We start from the raw sequence: 19,594 nt of genomic DNA, 5'->3' as shown, positions 1-19,594 counted from the left end.
AAATGCCACAGAAACGTATGGAATACTTCAGACTGTTTTCGGACCATCTTACATGAATCGACCATCAGTTTTTGCACGGCATAAGAGATTCAAGGAAGGCAGAATGTCTGTGAGGGATGATGAGAGATGTGGAAGGAGTAAAGAAGTCAGAACATCAGAGTTGATTGGTCCAGTAAAGAGTGACATGGGTAAGGACTATCTTATGTCTATAGAGACAAAAATGCACAATTTGATGTCAGTGTGGGAACTGTACACACAATTATTTGTGAAGAACTGAGGATGCAGAAGATTTGCGCAAAGTTTATCCCAAGGGTGCAGTCCACAACACCATCCTTGTCACATACTATTTGACCAAAATGGGCATTAAGACAGTTCCTCACACTTTCTATAGTTTAAACATTGCTCCCCGTGACTTTTGATTATTCTCTCAGCTCTAAGAAAACCTTAGAGGCTGTCGTTATCAGACAATTGAGGAGATGAATGAGACTATGACGACACACAAGATGACTTCCATGGAACTTTCCAGAAGTTGTTGGAACGGTACAACAAGTGCATTGAAGCTAGAGGTGATTATTCTGATCGGGACTAGTGTTTGATGTGTGTACTATCAATAAAAGTGCGCATATGAAAAAAGTCTAAAAACTTATTTAAGGCACCTTGTAGTCCTGATTTCAAAAGTTTAAAAAAAATGACTTGGATGCCATTAGCTACAATCAAAAATAAAACAGTACTTCAGCCACGTTCCCTACTGTTTGAGCTATCGACAGATAGATAAGAAAGATTTAAAATGAAACTACTTCAAGCTATGAATGAATTTATGCATGTATAAAAGTAATAGGAATATTTCAACAAGTTGGAATGAACATTTTGCATTTCAACTTGCCACATATTTCTGTACAAGTTATTCATCCTTCCAAACAAAGATTTTATTCATTATAAACCAATCCTTGGTGCATGATTACTATTTCCTGTGTTTCTCAGTGTAATGTGACCAGTAGTTTAAGAGTTTATCGGTTTAATATTTTCACACAGATACACACAGACATACACACGTATACTCTTCCATTTATATAGATTAGATTTATCCTCTTTGTTTCCTTTGATGATGATGATGAAATGGAGAAAGATTGACTGTCAAAAAAAAAGAAAAAAGAAAAAAAAAACAGATTTCAATCTCAGCTTGAAGCAGTCGCTGTTTAACCACACTGAAGAACTGTGATACGATCATTAGCATGTCTGTGAATGATTACATAAATCTCCTGCAGCAGAAACGCTGCAATGAATGAAGAAAAATTTAGTGAATAAGAATATATATATATTGTAAGTTATGAAAATATATATGGCAATTAAGCTACACAGAATATTCCACATTTCATTCTCGTGAGAATTCTCACAAGAATGTAATGTGGAATAATCTGTGTAGCTTAATTGTGATATATATTTTCATAACTTACTACCTAGCTCTTCCTATGTATTGAGCACTGTTGAAGTAAATACTGAAAATTTACGCATAAAATTATATCTTCATATATTAATTTATATGATTAAATAAAGTAGACATATATATATATATATATATATATATATATATATATATATATATATATATATATATATGGTGACAAAGTGGAAATCAAGAAGAGCAGTCAACAAAACCAAAGTGGACAGCCGAGTAAGCTAGCTTTCCAGATATAATACAAAGGGATGACAAGAAGAATCAAGTATTGGGGATAGCTAAATAGATGACAAAGACAAATATGGATATTGCTGAAGAGAAGTGCATTCGAAATGACAATGATGTGCTAGCAACAAACGAACAAGACAAGAAGGATTGTGAGAAATGCTATTATAAGAGATTGTTCAAAAATGAGTTTTCATATGCATGTATAGCATAATCACATTGACACATCGATTCTTGTTAGATCACCAAAGTTAAGCCTGGTCAGTATGTGGTAATACCAGGCGCTGTATGTAGGAGGATATTAATACCTCCCTGCAAGAACTACAAAAACCTAATGTTATCATCTCCCTTGACCCATGACTGGGGATCGCTTGTAAATTTGATATCCTCATGATACTTCCTCCTTTAGAGGTTCAACCCATCTGTGGTGAGTGTCATTGTCTAAATGAGTTTTCATGGAACTGAAGAAATCTTGTTGTTGCAGAAGCAGAATCTGGACCAGCCATAAGAAATGTGAAAGGAATGTTGAGTTAAATGAAGAAAGATAAGGTTGCAGGAATTTTAAGCTTTGTTGCATAAATGTTAAAAGCTGTTTGTGAAAAAAAGATAAATCAGAGGGGTTTTTTTTTTTACATGGAGTCACCACTTATCAAGGCTCGGAGGCTACTCGAGGATAAGGGTTAATGAGTGTAAGGTGTTCACTGAAACAGATATGGAGAAAGTATGTTTCAATGGAAAGACTATCAAGGTTGTCCCAATATTTTGTTATCTTGGCATTACAGCACAGAAAGGAGCTGATGCTGGTGTGATTGTAAGAATTAAGAGTAAATGGAGTAAGTTAAGGGAATTCTGTCATTACTAACCAGCAGAGCGTTACCACTTTTTTTTTTTTTACAAAAAAGTCACCACTTATCAAGGCCCAGAAGCCACTCGAGAATAAGGGTTAGTGAGTGTATGGTAGTCAATGGGACAATATCGTAGTAATCGTCACTAGTGGAAATATGGTAAATCAGATAACTTAAGGGGACGGCTCATGAAGACTTTATTCACGTTGGACTTGAAGACAACCATATTGTAGTCAGCTGGAAAACAGGGAAACAGAAACAGATTTCACAGGCGTGCAGTTTTAAGAAAGAAGTTTTGTTCATGGAATCTATGTTTAGATTTAGGCATAGATAAAGAGTGTGGGAAATTATTGATAGTGGTTTCAGTTAGACAAGTGGTTTTCATGAAAGTTTGGCAAGGGGGGACCATAGATTAGATGAACACTTGCCATGAAAATAATGATAAAACAGAGACAGGCTCGCAATGTCTTTTCTCTGGGAAAGAGGTTGCAGGGAAGAGAAAAGGACATCCCTTACTAAGCTATGAAGTCTATTTTGAACTCTGTCAAGACAGGATAAGATGCTTCTAGCAGCTCCTGCAAAGCTGTGGCAACAGTACTCCATTCTAGGATGTACTTGGCTCTTACACAGGTTTCTACCTATATAAGAGCCAAGTACATCCTAGGATGGAATCTCAGCATTTTTTCCAGTAACCTTGGCAACGGATTTGATGTATGGAAGAGTCTATCAGGCAAGTGTGCACAATGTGATGATGTATGGCAGTGAAATCTGACCAACGAGGGTTGAGGATATATGTTGCATGGAGGGAAATAATATAAGAATATGATGGATATGTAATGTGAGTCTTAAAAACAGGCTTAGTTCTGATGATCTTAGAAAAATATTAAATCTGGCTAGTATAGGAAAATGTGTGCAGAACAGGAGACACCATTGTTTTTTTGTTTTCACATTAAAAGAATCGATGGGAGTGCTTGATTTAGATGTAGAACAGCTTAAATAACAGATTTTGTTTGCAGGAGAAGGTTAAGGAAAACATGTACGAAAGTGACAAGAATGAATTTAAGAGAAATAAAGACCTGTCCGGAGATGGGTAATTTGGAAGCCAATTTTTAAAGTCGTCCAACACATGCCAGCATCTAAAACGGGATGTTCACATTACATTTAAATTTCTGCATGATGGTACAGTTAGAGTAATGAGAGAGCAGAAAGAGAATTCCAAACGCAAGCAGTCCGACGAACACATTTTGTAACAAAATTAGTTCTGAATGCAAATAAAATAGAATGCATAGATTTCAGCCAATAAAAAAAATAATCTGCAGCAGCATCATAAAAAAGAATCCATTAAATATTCAACGCCAAGCCACTGGCTGTGATGATTTTACTAATATTTCAAATCATAATCATCTCACTAGTCAGATTTCATTTCCATACATTATCACACTATGCACACATTCCTGATAGACTCTTCTCTTAGTCAATAGTGGTAACACTCTGTTGATTAGTAATGGCTGAATTTTCAGACGAGATACCAATATATAACTACGTCAGAATATTGGAAGCAACATACTTTTATGTAAAAGATATTTTTTCCTTTTTTAAAGATGGCGAATTTTAAATTGACAAGTCTATTTTCTTCAATTTCAGATTTTGCAACTATCAGTTATTTTGAGTTCAGCTTAATTTGGCAATTCATCATGAAGCAACATATGCAAATTTATTATATTTACATTTGATAAACAAATAATTTCACTAAATAAACCTGTCAGCTGACCACATGTTCGTGCGATTTCACCCTATTAGATTATTTTCTTTGAGGGATATGTAAAGTCTCATACCTACGCTGATAAACCAGACACAATCGACCACTTGGAAGACAACATTGGACACGTTGTTGCCAAAATGCATAAAGTTTGTGAACATTGAATCTCTAGCTTATGCCATATACGTGTGTGCTGCTTCTCCTGACTACCGAAGACTGAAACCACTTCTCGAAATGCCACCCCCTCTAATTCTCGCATCTCAAAATCGAGTAGTCGGAATGTTTTCATACTATAGCAAATTTATTCAAAACTTCTCCGACAAAGTACAACCACAACAAGGGTTTTCCACTGCCCATATCTGCCTTAAACTCTTTTCAGATATTGAAGAATGCCTTTTGTCTGACTAACATTGACAAATTCAAAATGTTCAGTTAGTGCTAATCTTGCTCCCTGCTTAATGAGCCACTTTTCTTTTATACAAAGACACTTATTTTTTTCAGGATCAGCTCGAAACTGTTTATTACCAGTGATCGTATATTCAAATATTTTTTCAAATCCGTTGAGTGTGTCATCAATAAAAATTAATAATTTCGTTTGGCTCGTGTTTGTTGCTCTTTCCGACATTGCCTTTCTCCACTAGAGAGTTTATATGCCCTAAAACCGACACACCAAAGCAAATATAACCACGTTTCTAATCCACTCAATTTTTTTTAAATCGTTTAATATCTTTTATGTTTACTCCTTCTATGAAGCACTTCTACAGTTCGGTATTTCTTTTTATGTTGCGTTTTTATTTTTTTGCTCGTTTTGTTACATAAGTCCTAAATAAATAAAGCATAACTAGACTTTTTCTTCTGCCATTATCCAGCTTTTAATTGCATTTCAACAGAATTAAGTGCAGTTGTGTTGTGAACCCCTCCTATTTGAACACATGTTGCATAAGTAAATGAATTTACATTCTCACTCAATATTTTACTACTACTGCTGCTACCCACGCTATTTTTATCTTTCTTATACATCTCTATTAATATATAGGTTAGATATATGTATGTCTGTATATATATATAAAGTAGTAACGTTCGTGTGTGTGTGCTTGTGTGTACAACTCTCCTACAGCTCACACCACTGGACCGATCATGACCAAACCAGGCATGATGATGGTCCCCCACCTAAGGGTGGTGCACACCATTTTTCAATATTAAGGTCAAAGGTCAAGGTCATAGCCTATATATACCTACTCTCCCACAGCTCACACCACTGGAGTCCAGTGGCACTGGACCGATCATGACCAAACCTGGCATGATGATGGTCCCCCACCTGGGGATAGTGCACACTATTTTTCAATATTAAGGTCAAGGTCAAGGTCATAGCCTATATATACCTACTCTCCCACAGCTCACACCACTGGATCGATCATGACCAAACCTGGCATGATGATGCCCCCCCCTCCCCACCTAGAGAATGTGCACACCATCTCCGGCAGTCTTGCAGTTAAGTCTCGGCAAAGTTCGACAACTCTAGAAGGGTCACATCAGTATTTTACACCGTTAAATCACGAATATTACGAATTATTAGTTTTAAAATAAAAATAAAAATTATTAAAGTTTTAAAATAAAAAATTATGCAATTAATATTTAATAAAAAATATTTTTAAAGTTATTTGAATATTTTTTCTTTTTCTTTTATTTTCTTTTGTTACGCCCAGCAAATTTTCACGGTTTAAAAAAAATATTTTAATATTTTTTTTTTAATTTGAGGGTATCATCAATATTTTACACTGTCAAATCACGATATTACGAATTATTAAAGTTTTATCACGATATTACGAATTATTAAAGTTTTCAAATATTTTTAAAAATATTTTGATATTTTAAAATATTTAAAAAAATATTTTATTTCAAGTTTTACGCTTTCTTTTATTACACACGACAAAGTTTCAGTTTTTCTTTTTAAAGATTTTTTATTTAATTTGATTTATAAATCTGAAATATGAAAACTGATATTGTTGACCGCATGTTAACAATCGCAGAAATTAAGGAAAAGAAGTGGACCTTTTCCAATTTCATGGAATTCCTGGGAAATGACGACTTACAAGCTGCAGTTTCTTTAGGGCTGTTAAGTAACACCAGCATCTGCCAAATCTGTAGTAGTCCTAGGTCCTTAAACAAAAGGTCCAAACATTCCAACGGATTTGTATGGAATGGTCCTGTATGGTCTTGCAAGTCCACAGCCTTTGTGAGAAAAGGGTCATTTTTTGAGAGAAGCTGCTTGCCACTGATTAAATTATTAAAGTTAATATTCTGGTGGAGCATGGAAATACCCCAGTGCCAAATTAAAGAAGAAATCGAAGTTGCAGAACACACTATGATGGACTGGATGTCTTTTGTCCGAGAAGTATGTGAGAAAGATATCATGGACAATCCAATGATGCTGGGTGGAATAGATGAAGAAACACACCTATCCAAAGAAGTTCGGATAGACGAGTCTCTATTTTTTCAACGTAAATATACTAGAGGTTGAGTAAAAAATGGAATGAGGAACTAAACGATGCAACCATAAAGGGGTAGAAAAGAGGGATCGGGAAACACTATTCCCAATTATAAGATTCTGGATTCTGCCAGGGACCAGGATTATCACTGACAGATGGGTGGCGTATGATGGTCTGCATAATATCCAGCACGGCATGTACGGTCATGATAAAGTGGTCCACAAACAAAATTTTGTCGACCCAGTGGACCCATCACTGCACACACATACTGTGGAGGGATTCTGGTCACATGTGAAAAGGAATACGAGGATGGTAGCGACGAATGAAAATTTGTTCCATTCCCATCTAATGGAAGAGTAGTGGAGACGGCGTGAGAAAGGACACGCATTTCCACGAATTATTAAAAGCACAAGACAATACACTTTACAAGAAATGTTTAATTTTCAAAATTGTTTTATTTTGTATATATAAATTTATATTTTTTTACGTGGTTCATTACTTCAGATTTTATTTTGTTCGTTTTTCTGTTAAGACAATAATACACTTTCTAAAAATTGTTTCATTTTTCTGTTAAATAAATAGTTATAAATATATAAAAATGTAAATTTTGTTCATTTACTTTATTCAATTAATTGCTTACTACCAATATAAAAATATTTTTTTTATTAATTACACATTTTTTTTATTTTAAAACTTTAATAATTTTTATTTTTATTTTAAAACTAATAATTCATAATATTCGTGATTTGACGGTGTAAAATACTGATGTGACCCTTCTAGAGTTGTCGAACTTTGTCGGGCTTAACTACAAGACTGCCCCATCTTCTATATATATATAAAGTAGTAGCATTCGTGTGTGTATCTGTGTGTGTGTGTGTATACAATTCTCCTACAGTTCATACCACTGGATTGATCATGACCAAACCTCATATGATGATGGTCCCCCACCTAGGGATGGTGCACAACATTTTTCAAGGGTTTTTTTTTTTTATTACATTTTCACCCCAAACAAGGCACATTGCCACTTTGTTGTAGGGAGCTACTTTCAGGGACATAGGCATCAGAGTGATGCAACATTTCGTCGATGAGACAGAGCCTGAAGTTTAGATGACAGTTCAGGACCTATCAGATTGGCGACTCTCTTTTGAACCTTGTCTAGGAGCGAGAGACTAGTGGCAAATGCACCAGCCCAAATATGACAACAATACTCCATACATGGGCGAATGTGGCCTTATAGAGGTATAGGATACTTTCGGGCGTTAGTAGCAATACTTAGTTTTTCTTAGTTAGTTGGCGATACTCCCAATGTAATTGTTCCAACTCATGTTTCCTGAGAGCGTTAGGCCGAGGAGTTTAAAAGATGTACTTTCAGATAAAGAGTCATTGGTCATTGCTATTGGCGGTAGAAAAGGTTTCTTGTAATTATTGAACGAAACGAGTTTAGTCTTGGTAGCATTGAATGTGACCATCCATTTATGTCCCCATTCCACTACAGATCGGAGGTCATCCTCTAGTGTTTCTGCCATTTCTTTAGATATGTGTTCATTTGTTTTCCTGTCATGTCTGTTATAGAGTGTGGTTAGTCACATTCAATGCTGCCATGACTAAGCTCGTTTCGTTCAATAATTACAAGAAACCTTTTCTACCACCAAACCTGACAAGCAGCTAAATCCCACCCCTTCACAGTAGAGATCCCTAGATGTAAGAGAGCCTTCTACTCCAGTAGTTTCTTCCTCAGGACAGCTAGACTTTGGAATTCCCTTCCAGGTTCCTGCTTCCCCAACTGTACTGACATGCAGAAGTTCAAGTGCAACTTGAACCGACATCTTGCTGCCCAACTCCATACACAGTATCCCTGATGCCTATGTCCCTGATAGTAGCCCCCTACACCAAAGTGGCAATGTGCCTTGTTCGGGGTGAAAATGTAATTAAAAAAACAAAAACAAAAAACATAATCCTAAAATCTAACCCTAAAACCAACCCTTAAACCTAACCCTAAAACTTAACTCTAAAACCTACCCCCATCCCTAACCCTAAACCCAACTCTAAAAACTTAACCCTAAACCCTAAACCACATAATTAAAATTAAACTTTTATTTCTTCCAAGTTACGAAAAAGTCGCCTGCTTAGATAAATATTAGCTAAAAACTGACACTGCATTTGTTCCTAACATTGCAATCAGCCTTTCCCGATATTGACGTCAGTAGACGGCGAATCCAAGTAACTTCATGAAAATCATGGTTCGTATAATGCATAAACACCTTTTTTTTTTTTAAATAGTGCTGTTCCTAAAAGACATTTATTCTTTCAAAAGAAATATCATTAACAGTAAATTATACAGATTGATGTTGAAAGCACCGTGGAATTTTCATGAGATCCTATAAGTATTTATACAATAACAAAACTACATTATGAGATAATTTAATATATTGCATAAATATATTTTCAGTATTTACTTTAACAGTGCTCAATATGTGAGTAGAGCTTAGTAATAATAGTAGTATGAACGATTTTTGGAATTTCTTTGTTTTTCTGATTCAGGCTCTCTTCTCTCTTTTATAAAATCTCTCTTTTTTTTTACACAGGCATCACCACATTATCAAGGCCCAGAGGCCACTCAAGGATAAGGGTTAAAGAGTGTACAGTAGAAATTGGACAATATAGTAATCATTAGTAATGAAAATTCGAACTTATTTACGTTAGACTTGAACACAACCATATTGTAGTCAGCCAGAAAGCAGGAAAACGGAAGACAATTCCATAGGCGTACAGTTCTAAGAAAGAAGCTTTGTTCATGGAATCTACGTTTAGGTTTAGGCACAGATAAAGAGTGGGGGGAATTATTGATAGTATTTTCAGCTAGACGAGTGTTTCTTGTGAAAGTTTGGCGAGGGGGGACCATAGACTGAAGCTCAGTCGAACACTTTCCATGAAAATAACGATACATGAGAGACAAACTCGCAGCATCTCTTCTGTGAGATAGAGGTTGCAAGAAAGAGAAAAGGACATCTCCTACGAGGCTACGAAGTCTATTTTGAACTCTATCAAGGCAGGACAAGTCCTTTCTAGCAGCTCCTGCCCAGATGTGGCAACAGTATTCCATCCTTGGACGTACCTGGCTCTTATATAGATAGAGAATTGCATCAGCAGTGAGATATCTACCGGATCGATAGAAAGATCCCACCATTTTTCCAGTGGCCTTGGCAACAGATTTGATGTACATGTTCCATTTAAAATCAGGAGTAATGGTCAAGCCCAAAAGCTTGTCAAAACTTGAGGCCTCCTGAAGACGAGAGCCATTCATTTCAATTGATGCCAGATGGGGATCAGAATGTTAATGATGTAAAGAGAGAAGCTTGGTTTTAGATGCATTAAAAGTAACCAGCCACTCCTTTCCCCATTGTACTACGTGCTCAAGATCAGAGGAGAGAGAATCGGAGAGAATTTGTTCGTTTACTGTCTTAGATGTGCTACCATAAATGGTAGTGTTGTCAGCATAAATGTCTACAAATGATGTAAGGATATGATTTGAAAGATCATTAATGTAGATCAGGAAAAGAGTTGGGTCCAGGATGAACCCTTGAGGGACACCAGCATTAATACTGTGAGCTTCTAATTTTTGCCCATCAACTACTACTCTTATGAACCTATCAGAAAGAAATGATTTAATAATTGAGAAGGCATTTCCAGCTATACCATAGCTAGAGATCTTGTGAAGTAAACCTTTATGCCATACCCTATCAAAGGCTTTAGATATGCCAAGAGCAATTGCCCTAGAAAGGTTGCCTCCATTGAGAGATTTGCTAATCCTATGAGATATAATTGTAAGCACATCTGCTGTAGATCCAGCAGAACGGAAACCATATTGAGTGTCACTAAGAAGGTTATTTTTGTTGAGATGGTTGATTACTTCTGTATTTAACACAGATTCCAGCAACTTACTCATGACGCGCATGAGACTTATTGGCCTGTACTGAGAGGGGGATGAGCGATCACCTGAATTCTTAAATACAGGGCATACTGATGAAATTTTCCAGGGTGATGGGAAACTATTCTCCTTAAGACAACATTTAAACAGTTTTGTAAGTATGGGCGCTAGTTCAGGTTGAAGTTTTTTGAGTACTATAATTGGGATATTGTCAGGGCCAGTTGCTTTTCTTGATTTATTCTTTATTCAACTCTGTTTCTCAGACTGTTCAGTCTTTCTTCTGTCTGTTCAAGATTTTCCTTCTTTCCTAATTGTTGCATATTTTTTTTTTCTCTTTGAATTTCCTAATCATATTTTTTATCAACCATTTTACAATTTCTTTACAGTTTGTATATCTCTCGCTGTTGTTGAAGATGCTGTTGTTGAGCATCGTTCATGATGATTTTGTTGTTATTTGTTTCTTCGGTATCTTTTTATTCAAAATTCTGTCTAGAAGGATATCGGATACTTACGAGAGGGATCTTGTGTCACGTAAAGGTTGTCAACGTTCCCAAGCAAAAAGTGCTTCTGTGGAACAGCCTGGATTCGAACTTGGCACACCAAGGTTGTCAGCACGTATCACTAACCACTGAACCACAATCACCTGTTGATGAAGATGAACTGCTTTTTGCTCATCTTAACTGTTCCTTCTAGATTGACCGGCTGAATTTTCCTGACTGCTTTCATTGCATAGTCTCGGCCTCTTGATTTTTCTGTTATCCATGTTATGGAAACCATGATTTGTTTTTGATTTTAACATTTTTTTTTTTACTTGGGCGTTACCACTTATCAATGCCCAAAGGCCACTCGAGAACAAGGGTTATAGAATGTAATGTGATTAGTGTAGTATTCGTTAATGATATAAATTGGGTAGAATTTTATTATTTGTGGGGGACGACTCAACAAGAACTTATTTACATTAGATTTAAAGGCTACCATGTCGTATTCAACTGGGGGAAATAGAACAGTGGTACAGTGTTCCAATATGCGGGCAGTTCTGGGAAAAAAGTTCTGTTCATGGAATTTTACTGCGAGACATAAAATACATAAATAAGATAAAATGAAAAGTCAAAAGTTAGAAAACAGTAGTTGCAATTGTTGTTACCAAGTATATCACTCGAAAAGAAAATCCAGCGCAAGATTTTTACTTTGGCTCCAAAACTAACAGAGTATGGGCCATGTTTTAAATGACTTTTTCCCTGTTGACTGAGGTTAGGGCTGAAACTTCCTGTGTAGTCCTAGGAGGTCCATCCTCCCAGGCAGCTGACTCCCACCTTTAAGGGAAAAGTAAGTTTATTGCTTACTGCCTGAAGGGCGATAGGATTGCTCAGGCAATTTTTAAATGGCCAGAGTGCTCCTCCTTTATGTGCTGGCTTCACTTTCTCCACCTTATTGACCTTGTGTCACATCTTCATGTGATCAATCCATTAGCAAATGATGGATAAATAAAAATCTCAATATTTTTCTTTATGGACATTATCCTTTATGACTTCATAAAAGATATTGTCATGTTATGATGTCATAAAGTATCTTCTCTTCTCATTATGATATCATAAACGTCGAATTCATCCATAAAACAGAAACTAAACCGTCAGAGGAACAGAGTTCTCTTTATTAAAAGAATCTACCAGAGGAGGTCATGAAGATGACTTTCATATATCCAGATTTTAAGCAGCCTCGGACATATAATTCAGATTATATGCAGACGTAAATAACTTCCATCTGTCTTTTTACATGGCTTGTTGCACTTGAATATTTTTTGCAAAATAAATCTAAATTTAATTTGATTTGAAAAATATTTTTTGCAAAACATACAAAAATATAACAGAGAACTGTCTATGACTATAGTAGTACATGTCTGAAAGAAACATATGAGGACTGATCCTCCTTTAAAGTCCAACCCATCTCTCATCATGGCAAAGGCAGTGGGACGTTGATAGTATGAGAGCTACCCAGCTAACAGAGCTCTGGTGAAAATCCAGAATGAATGGACATTCAGAGGATCCATTATCCTATGATCGTCTCTATGAGTGAAGTCACGCATGGCTGAAGAATGAGGAATAAAGGTCTTTTCTTAATACCTGAAACAGAGAGTTGAATTTCTTTCCTGTTCCTTATCTTTGTTTCCTTTGCGATGGAGTCTACAACGTGTTGGGTCCCAAATGTCTACATGTTAATATGCATGTAAACGTGTGTGTAATGTTACAGTAATTAGGGCACTTGCATCTTTAGCATGTGTACATGAATCGACCCATATTTTTTGGCAAATGAATAATCCATCCTAGCAATGACTGGTTCTTCAACTGCAGTTTCATCTTTCATAAGTGCCAAATTCTCTCTGATTCTCTCTCTTCTGATCTTGAACATGTGGTACAATGGGGAAAGAGGTTGCTGTCTTACTTTTAATTCATCTAAAACCAAGCTTCTGTCTTTACATCATTAACACTCTGATCCTCATCTAGCATCACTTGAAATGAATGGCTCTTATCTTGGGAAGGCTCCATGTTCTACTGGGCTTGACCATTACTCCTTATATGAAATGGAACATGTACATCAAATCTGTTGCCCAGGTCATTGGGAAAATGGTGGGATCGTTTTATTGATCCAGTAGATATCTCACTGCTGATGTAATTCTCTACCTATATAAGAGCCAGATACGTCCAAGGATGGAGAACTGCTGCCAAGAGCTGCTAGACATACCTTATCCTGCCTTGACAGGGTTCCAAATAGATTCCATAGCCTAGTGAGGGACGCCCTTTTCTCTTCCCTGAAACCTCTTTCTCACAGAAGAGATGTTGCGAGCCTGTCTCTGCTTTATCATTATTTTCATGGCAAGTGCTCGTCTGCTCCCCTCACCAAACTTTCACGAGAAACACTCGTCTAGCTGAAAACACTATCAATAATTTCCATCACTCTTTATCAGTGCCTAAACCTAAGCATAGATTCCATGAACAAAGCTTCTTTCTTAGAACTGCACACCTGTGGAACTCTCTTCCATTTGCCTGCTTTCCGGCTGACTATAATATGGTCATCTTCAAGTCCAACATAAACAAGTAATCCAATTTTCCAACTTTCCATTATTAACAATTACTATGTTATTGTCCCATTTACCACTGTACACTTATTAACCCTTATCCTCGAGTAGCCTCTGGGCCTTGATAAGTGGTGACTCCTTTGTAAAAAAAAAAGTGCTCGAGATCATACCGACAGCTCTTCTAGAAACACATCTGTCCTGGAAGAGGACCGTAGAAACCTTTTCACAGTTGCAGTAAGCCCTCATACAAGCACACACATCAGCACATAGTCTAGTATTTCTCCAAAGAAGATTGGTAATTTTTGCAAATGCACTAAATATATATCAACGGTTTCACATAGACACAATACATATACCTTAACCTTCTTACATGCCGTGAATCTGTCATCAGCAACATTTGTGAAGTGTGCTTCCTTAATTCATGCCGTGTTAGATTTCTCCTTCTTGGTCAGTTGTTGGTAATCCGTGAACAATCTCCCAGTTAAAGGAAGGATAACTCAATCAAGCCGTTTCACCTCGCATGTGGCAGAATAAGGTGTCAATGATGGTTTAAAACTCAACAAAAATTTCAATTAAGAAAACAGTATAACATTAACAAACCTTCAAACGCGCTCTCCCAGTTGCACCAATTTCTTTTTTGTCTATTAACGTTCATTTCGTTTTCATTCTCTCTACCTCGTCTTTTAAAAGTGATCGGTGTCCACGCATGCAAATTATTAACACTTACAAAAACCCACAACTCTAAGCATGCTCCTTTTCCCTCTTACAAATAGCCGTTCGACAAGCAAACAATTACAAACGCTTCGAATATTCACCTCTTTCGCCACTGTTTTTCTCTTTCTCCCTTTCTTATTCCTATTACGTTTTCTCTCCTGTTACTATTTCCTTTTTCTCCTTCTCTCTCTCCATCTTTCTAACGTTTTCTCTCCTTCCCCGCTCTAGCTTCTGTGGTGTTTTCTTTCCTTTTCCCTCTCTTTCTTTGTTTTCTTTTCTTCTTCTGTACTTCTTTTAAGTGTTCTCACTTTTCACTCTCTTTATTCCTTTATGTTCTCTCTCTCTCTCTCTCTCTCTCTCTCTCTCTCTCTCTCTCTCTTCCTACCATTATATTTTCTTTCTTTCGTCCTCTTCCCTTCCTTTAAGTGTTCTCACTTTCTAACTCTCTTTTTTTTCTTTTATGTTTTCTCTATACCTCTCTTCTCCTACCATTACATTTTCTCTCTTCTGCCCTCTACCTTTCGTTTAAGTGTTCTTACTTTCTTCCTCTCTTCTTTATCATTTCTCTATTTCCCTTTTCCTCCTCCCATTACATTTTCTCTCCTTCTGTTTCCCACATTTCTTTAAAGGTTCTTTTTCTTATGCTTCTTCTGTCTTTATGTTTTCTCTTGTTTTCTCTCTTTTAATTCCTTTACATTTCTTTCTTCTCCATTTCTACCTTCCTTTATGTTTTTTCTCCATCTCCCTCACACTTCGCTTTACTATTTTTTCCTTCTTCTGCTCTGTCTACCTTTGTATCCTCTTCGCCCTCCTCTTTGTCTTCTATTAAAACTTCAGTCTCTCCAATACTTAACAATTCTGGATGCCTGTACAGACCAATTACCCTCCTGTACGATATATGTAAATTGCTTGAATCTGTGATAAATCATTAAGTTGTAAATCATTTCAGCAAAAACAGTCTATTCAGTAACAAGCAATGTGGATTTCGTCCTGCAAGATAAACAGCTGATATGCTGGCTGTAATATCACACAGGATCAGTGAATCTATTGACAGGTGTGGGAGCCTTTTCTAGTCTCACACAAAAACACGCGTTCACATCTCAAGCTATATTACTTGTCATATACATACGCGCACACAAACATACGTGCGCACGTCCACACACGTACATATATTCACATTCGTGTATATACACTCACATTCATGTGTATACACACACACACCAACGTACACACATGTACTCACATACGCGCACACGTACATACACAAGGACAACGTCACTTCCCCTTTCAAAGGAAATCCACACATGCGCAAAAGACCACCGGAAACAATTATAAAAGCAAGAGCAATAAGCAGCGTCTTTCTTTTCGGACCAGCTCTCGAGCTGAGAGGTTCGGCTAACCAGCCGCCTCCCTTTCAGGAGGCGCCCACGCGCGTCACGTCCCCTGCTACTATGTATGGGGCACGAGCTAACAGACAGTACGTACACTTTATATGTTTTCTATCTCCATGGCCTGGATTGACTTTTTCTCATTTTCTCTCTCTCTATGCTACAATAGACTTTCTCTCTCACCAGCTAATAGCGAGAGACACACACCAAACTGGATTGACTTTCTTTCTTTCTCTGCGACAATAGACTTTCCTTCTCACCAGTAAACAGCGAGAGACGAACGCGGACATGAACACCTGTAGTACCCTTTTCTTTCACTTGTTTCTTCACGAAATAAATTCCTGTTCGTTTAATTCAATTTAACACATACTTCGTCTCTTTCTCAATTCATTATTCCTAATTTGTACCACCTCAACAAATTGGTGACACCCGAACCTGAGATGAACATGCATTTCCTTCTATACCCTACACTAGTCCACTACAAATTGGTGACACCCGAACCTGAGATGAACACACATTTCCTTCTATACCCTAGACTGCTACACAGGTGTTCATTTTTAGAGCAAAAGTTTTCAACATCAAATTCCTTTGATAGGGTTTGGCATAAATGTCTACTTCACAAGTTTGTTAGCTATAGAATATCTAGAGATGTCCTCTCAACCATCAAATCGTTTCTCTCTGATAAGTTTATAAAAGTAGAGACTGACGTGATAAGTTTATAAAAGTAGAGACGGGCAGAAATACGAAGCACATAGTATCAATGCCAGCATGCCTCAAGGATCAATTCTGAGCCCAATCCTCTTTCTGATCTTCATCTTCATCAATGATCTCCAAAAGTATATTCTGAGATCATTCATCGACATTTATGTAGATGACACAACTATCTATGGCAACACTTTGAAGAACAATAATGATCAAGATCTTTCTGATTCTCTTTCCTCTGACCTAGGGCATGTTATGCAAAGGGAAAAAGGTGGCTAGTTACATTTGATATGCTTAAGACCTAGTTACTCTCCTTTAACTACCAATGCTCTAATCCTCACTTTGTTCCAAATTGAAATTAATGGCTCTCACATTGAAGGAGCTCTCTGCTTTGATAAGCTTCTTAACTTCAGACCTAAAATGGAAGATAGAAAAATGGTTAGATCATTCTCTTGCCAAACTTTCACAAAACCACTCGATTAGTTGCAATCACTATCAACAGTTTCCCTCACTCTCTATATGTGCTTAAATCTAAATGCAGATTTCACGAACACAGCTTCTTTCCTAGAACTGCTAGCCTGTGGAAGACTGTTCCATTTGCCTGCTACCTGGTCAACTACAGTATGGAAGCTTTTAAGTCTAATGTAAACAGGTTCTTATTGAACCGCCTTCTTAAATAATCAAAATTTTACCCAACTTACACCATTAATAATTACTACACTACCACCTTACATTCATTAACTCTTGGACTTTGATAAGTGGTGACTCCCTTGTTACAAAACAACAAAAAAAGAAGAGTACCTCATTTCTGGTGCAATCCTTTATCTCTAAAAGAGTCAAATATGCCATAAGATGGAGTATTGTTGTCATATGTAGGAAGTTGCCTGCCGTGAGAGAGTACAAAACTGACCCTAAAATCTGGTGGGCGATGTCCTCTTCTCCACCCTACAACCTCTTTTTCACAGAAGAGATATTGCTAGTCTTTCTCGACTCTATCATTATTTTCATGACAAGTGCTCGACTGAGCTTCATTGTATGTTCCCCCTCCCCTGTAAAACATTCACAACAAATACTCGTCTAGCTTCAACCACTTTCAATAAATTTCTTTTCTCCCTCCGTGTGCCTAGAACGGAATGGAACGTCTATGAGCAAAGTTTGTTTTATTGCTGCTTCTTGGCTAAATATAAGATTGCTGTTTTAATTTCAGGCCTTCAAACCTAGAAAAATGGTGACCCCCTTGTAAAAAAACAAAACAAAACAAATTCTTTTGAGCTGTCGCCTTAACCAATCAATTTCCCTACGAGTTAAAAACATTCTTACAAATCCCCTCAGCGTCTCATCCTCTAATTAAGCAGCCCTTATCCTTGAATGGCTTTTGGATTTTGATATATATACTCGTAGGGAGACCTGACTTTGCTTGGGATTGAATGATGACCGATGAATGTTTTACTCTTTCATATTTTTTGTCATCGAATTGGTGAAATCGCCCATTTTTCAATCTAATCGATTGATTTCCTGCTCTACTTTAAAACCAACTGCAGTGCACCGGGAGGAAGCTTTATATACCTGCCTGTAGTGACTTTGTCCACAATGCATTGTAGTCTACATTGCACTGGTGAGCACCTACTGTTGATTTTAGAAAATTATTTTTATACAATGGCTTGAATTAAAGTTTAAAATGCAAAAGTCAAGTATTATGATTTAATTGTGCTCTAAACAGAAACATAACATTCATTTTGAATGCGCCCTTGTTATATCAAAGAATCTATTGTTAATTTTATATGCCAGTCCTTTCTGCTGTGCAGTAATAAAACTTCTCAAATGCACTTGTGATGTTAAGCTGTATAAGGTGTAAACTTTGGTAAAAAAAAATTACTCGTTTCTTCTTTCATCGGATTTTTTTGATTATTGATTATCGATACTTATTAAAGACATTCCAATAGAAAACCTATCTAAGAATACTGTCAGACATATAAAGTACGTTTATGTAAAATTTTAAAAAAATCGGCCCAGAGGTTTTGGAGTCTATCTCACACACACAAAGTACCTTTTATATAATAGAGGTATACACACACACATATATGCATGATGATTGTTTCATCTTTGCAGATTATTGCCATACTGCCCAACAAAATTCCCGCTATCAGCTCCCCCCACCCCCATTCATCTCCTATGGTCACGTAGGTGACTCTTCAAACCAACAGCCGACTTACATGGCCTGAAGCAAAGATGACACATGAAGTCGAGTGTCTGCACCGGGTTAACCCGAACCACTTTGTGGTATGGTGTGCCTGTGCATAACCATATGCCTCTTCAGACCAGCAGCCGACCTGCACTTCCTGCCACACACTGCATAAATTGTCTCATCTCTTTGCATAGGTAAAGGTACATAAGGGCGTCTTTCATGTGACTTCATGTGGTTCACATATCCAACTTTGGACAGTAGAAAGTGCCCACATGTTTCACACTTCCAATCAGCTTTACAAGTGTCTAATTCCTCCACAGACCCTTTATGCAGATTTCTCTTAATCTCAACCTGTTCTAAGTTTTTTGCCTCTAATACATCCTCCGGGACAACTCTTCACCACTCATTTCTATTCTCAGCTATTTCTTCCCATCTCTCAGCATTTATGTCAAGCTCCTTAAGATTGTTTTTCACGCAATTCTTTAATTTTTTCCTTGACTTGTGCTGTGAGCACTTGCCAGCTGCTAGCTTGTCGGTGAACAGCTGGTTTGGTAATCTGCAGCCATCTATATGGATAACATGTTCAGTACAGCGCATCTGATTGCTGGTTATCATGCTTCCAATACTTGGACAACCGACTCTCTGAAAGATAGCAGTGTCTGATGTCATTAACTGCCATTTTATGTTAAGGATTCTCCTTAAGCAGCCCTGATGGAATCTTTCAAACCATCTCAGTTGGTGTTGATAAATGGTTCACGTTTCTAATGAATACAATAGGGTGGCTAGCACACATGTTCGATAAACTGTAATTTTGGTTTGAAAAGTAACAC

Source organism: Euprymna scolopes, chromosome 5 (assembly GCF_053919585.1).
Source record: "Euprymna scolopes isolate OS-2025 chromosome 5, ASM5391958v1, whole genome shotgun sequence".
Taxonomy (NCBI): Eukaryota; Metazoa; Mollusca; class Cephalopoda; order Sepiida; family Sepiolidae; genus Euprymna; species Euprymna scolopes.
The sequence above is the reverse complement of the archived record's forward strand: the minus strand, read 5'-3'. Positions refer to the sequence as shown.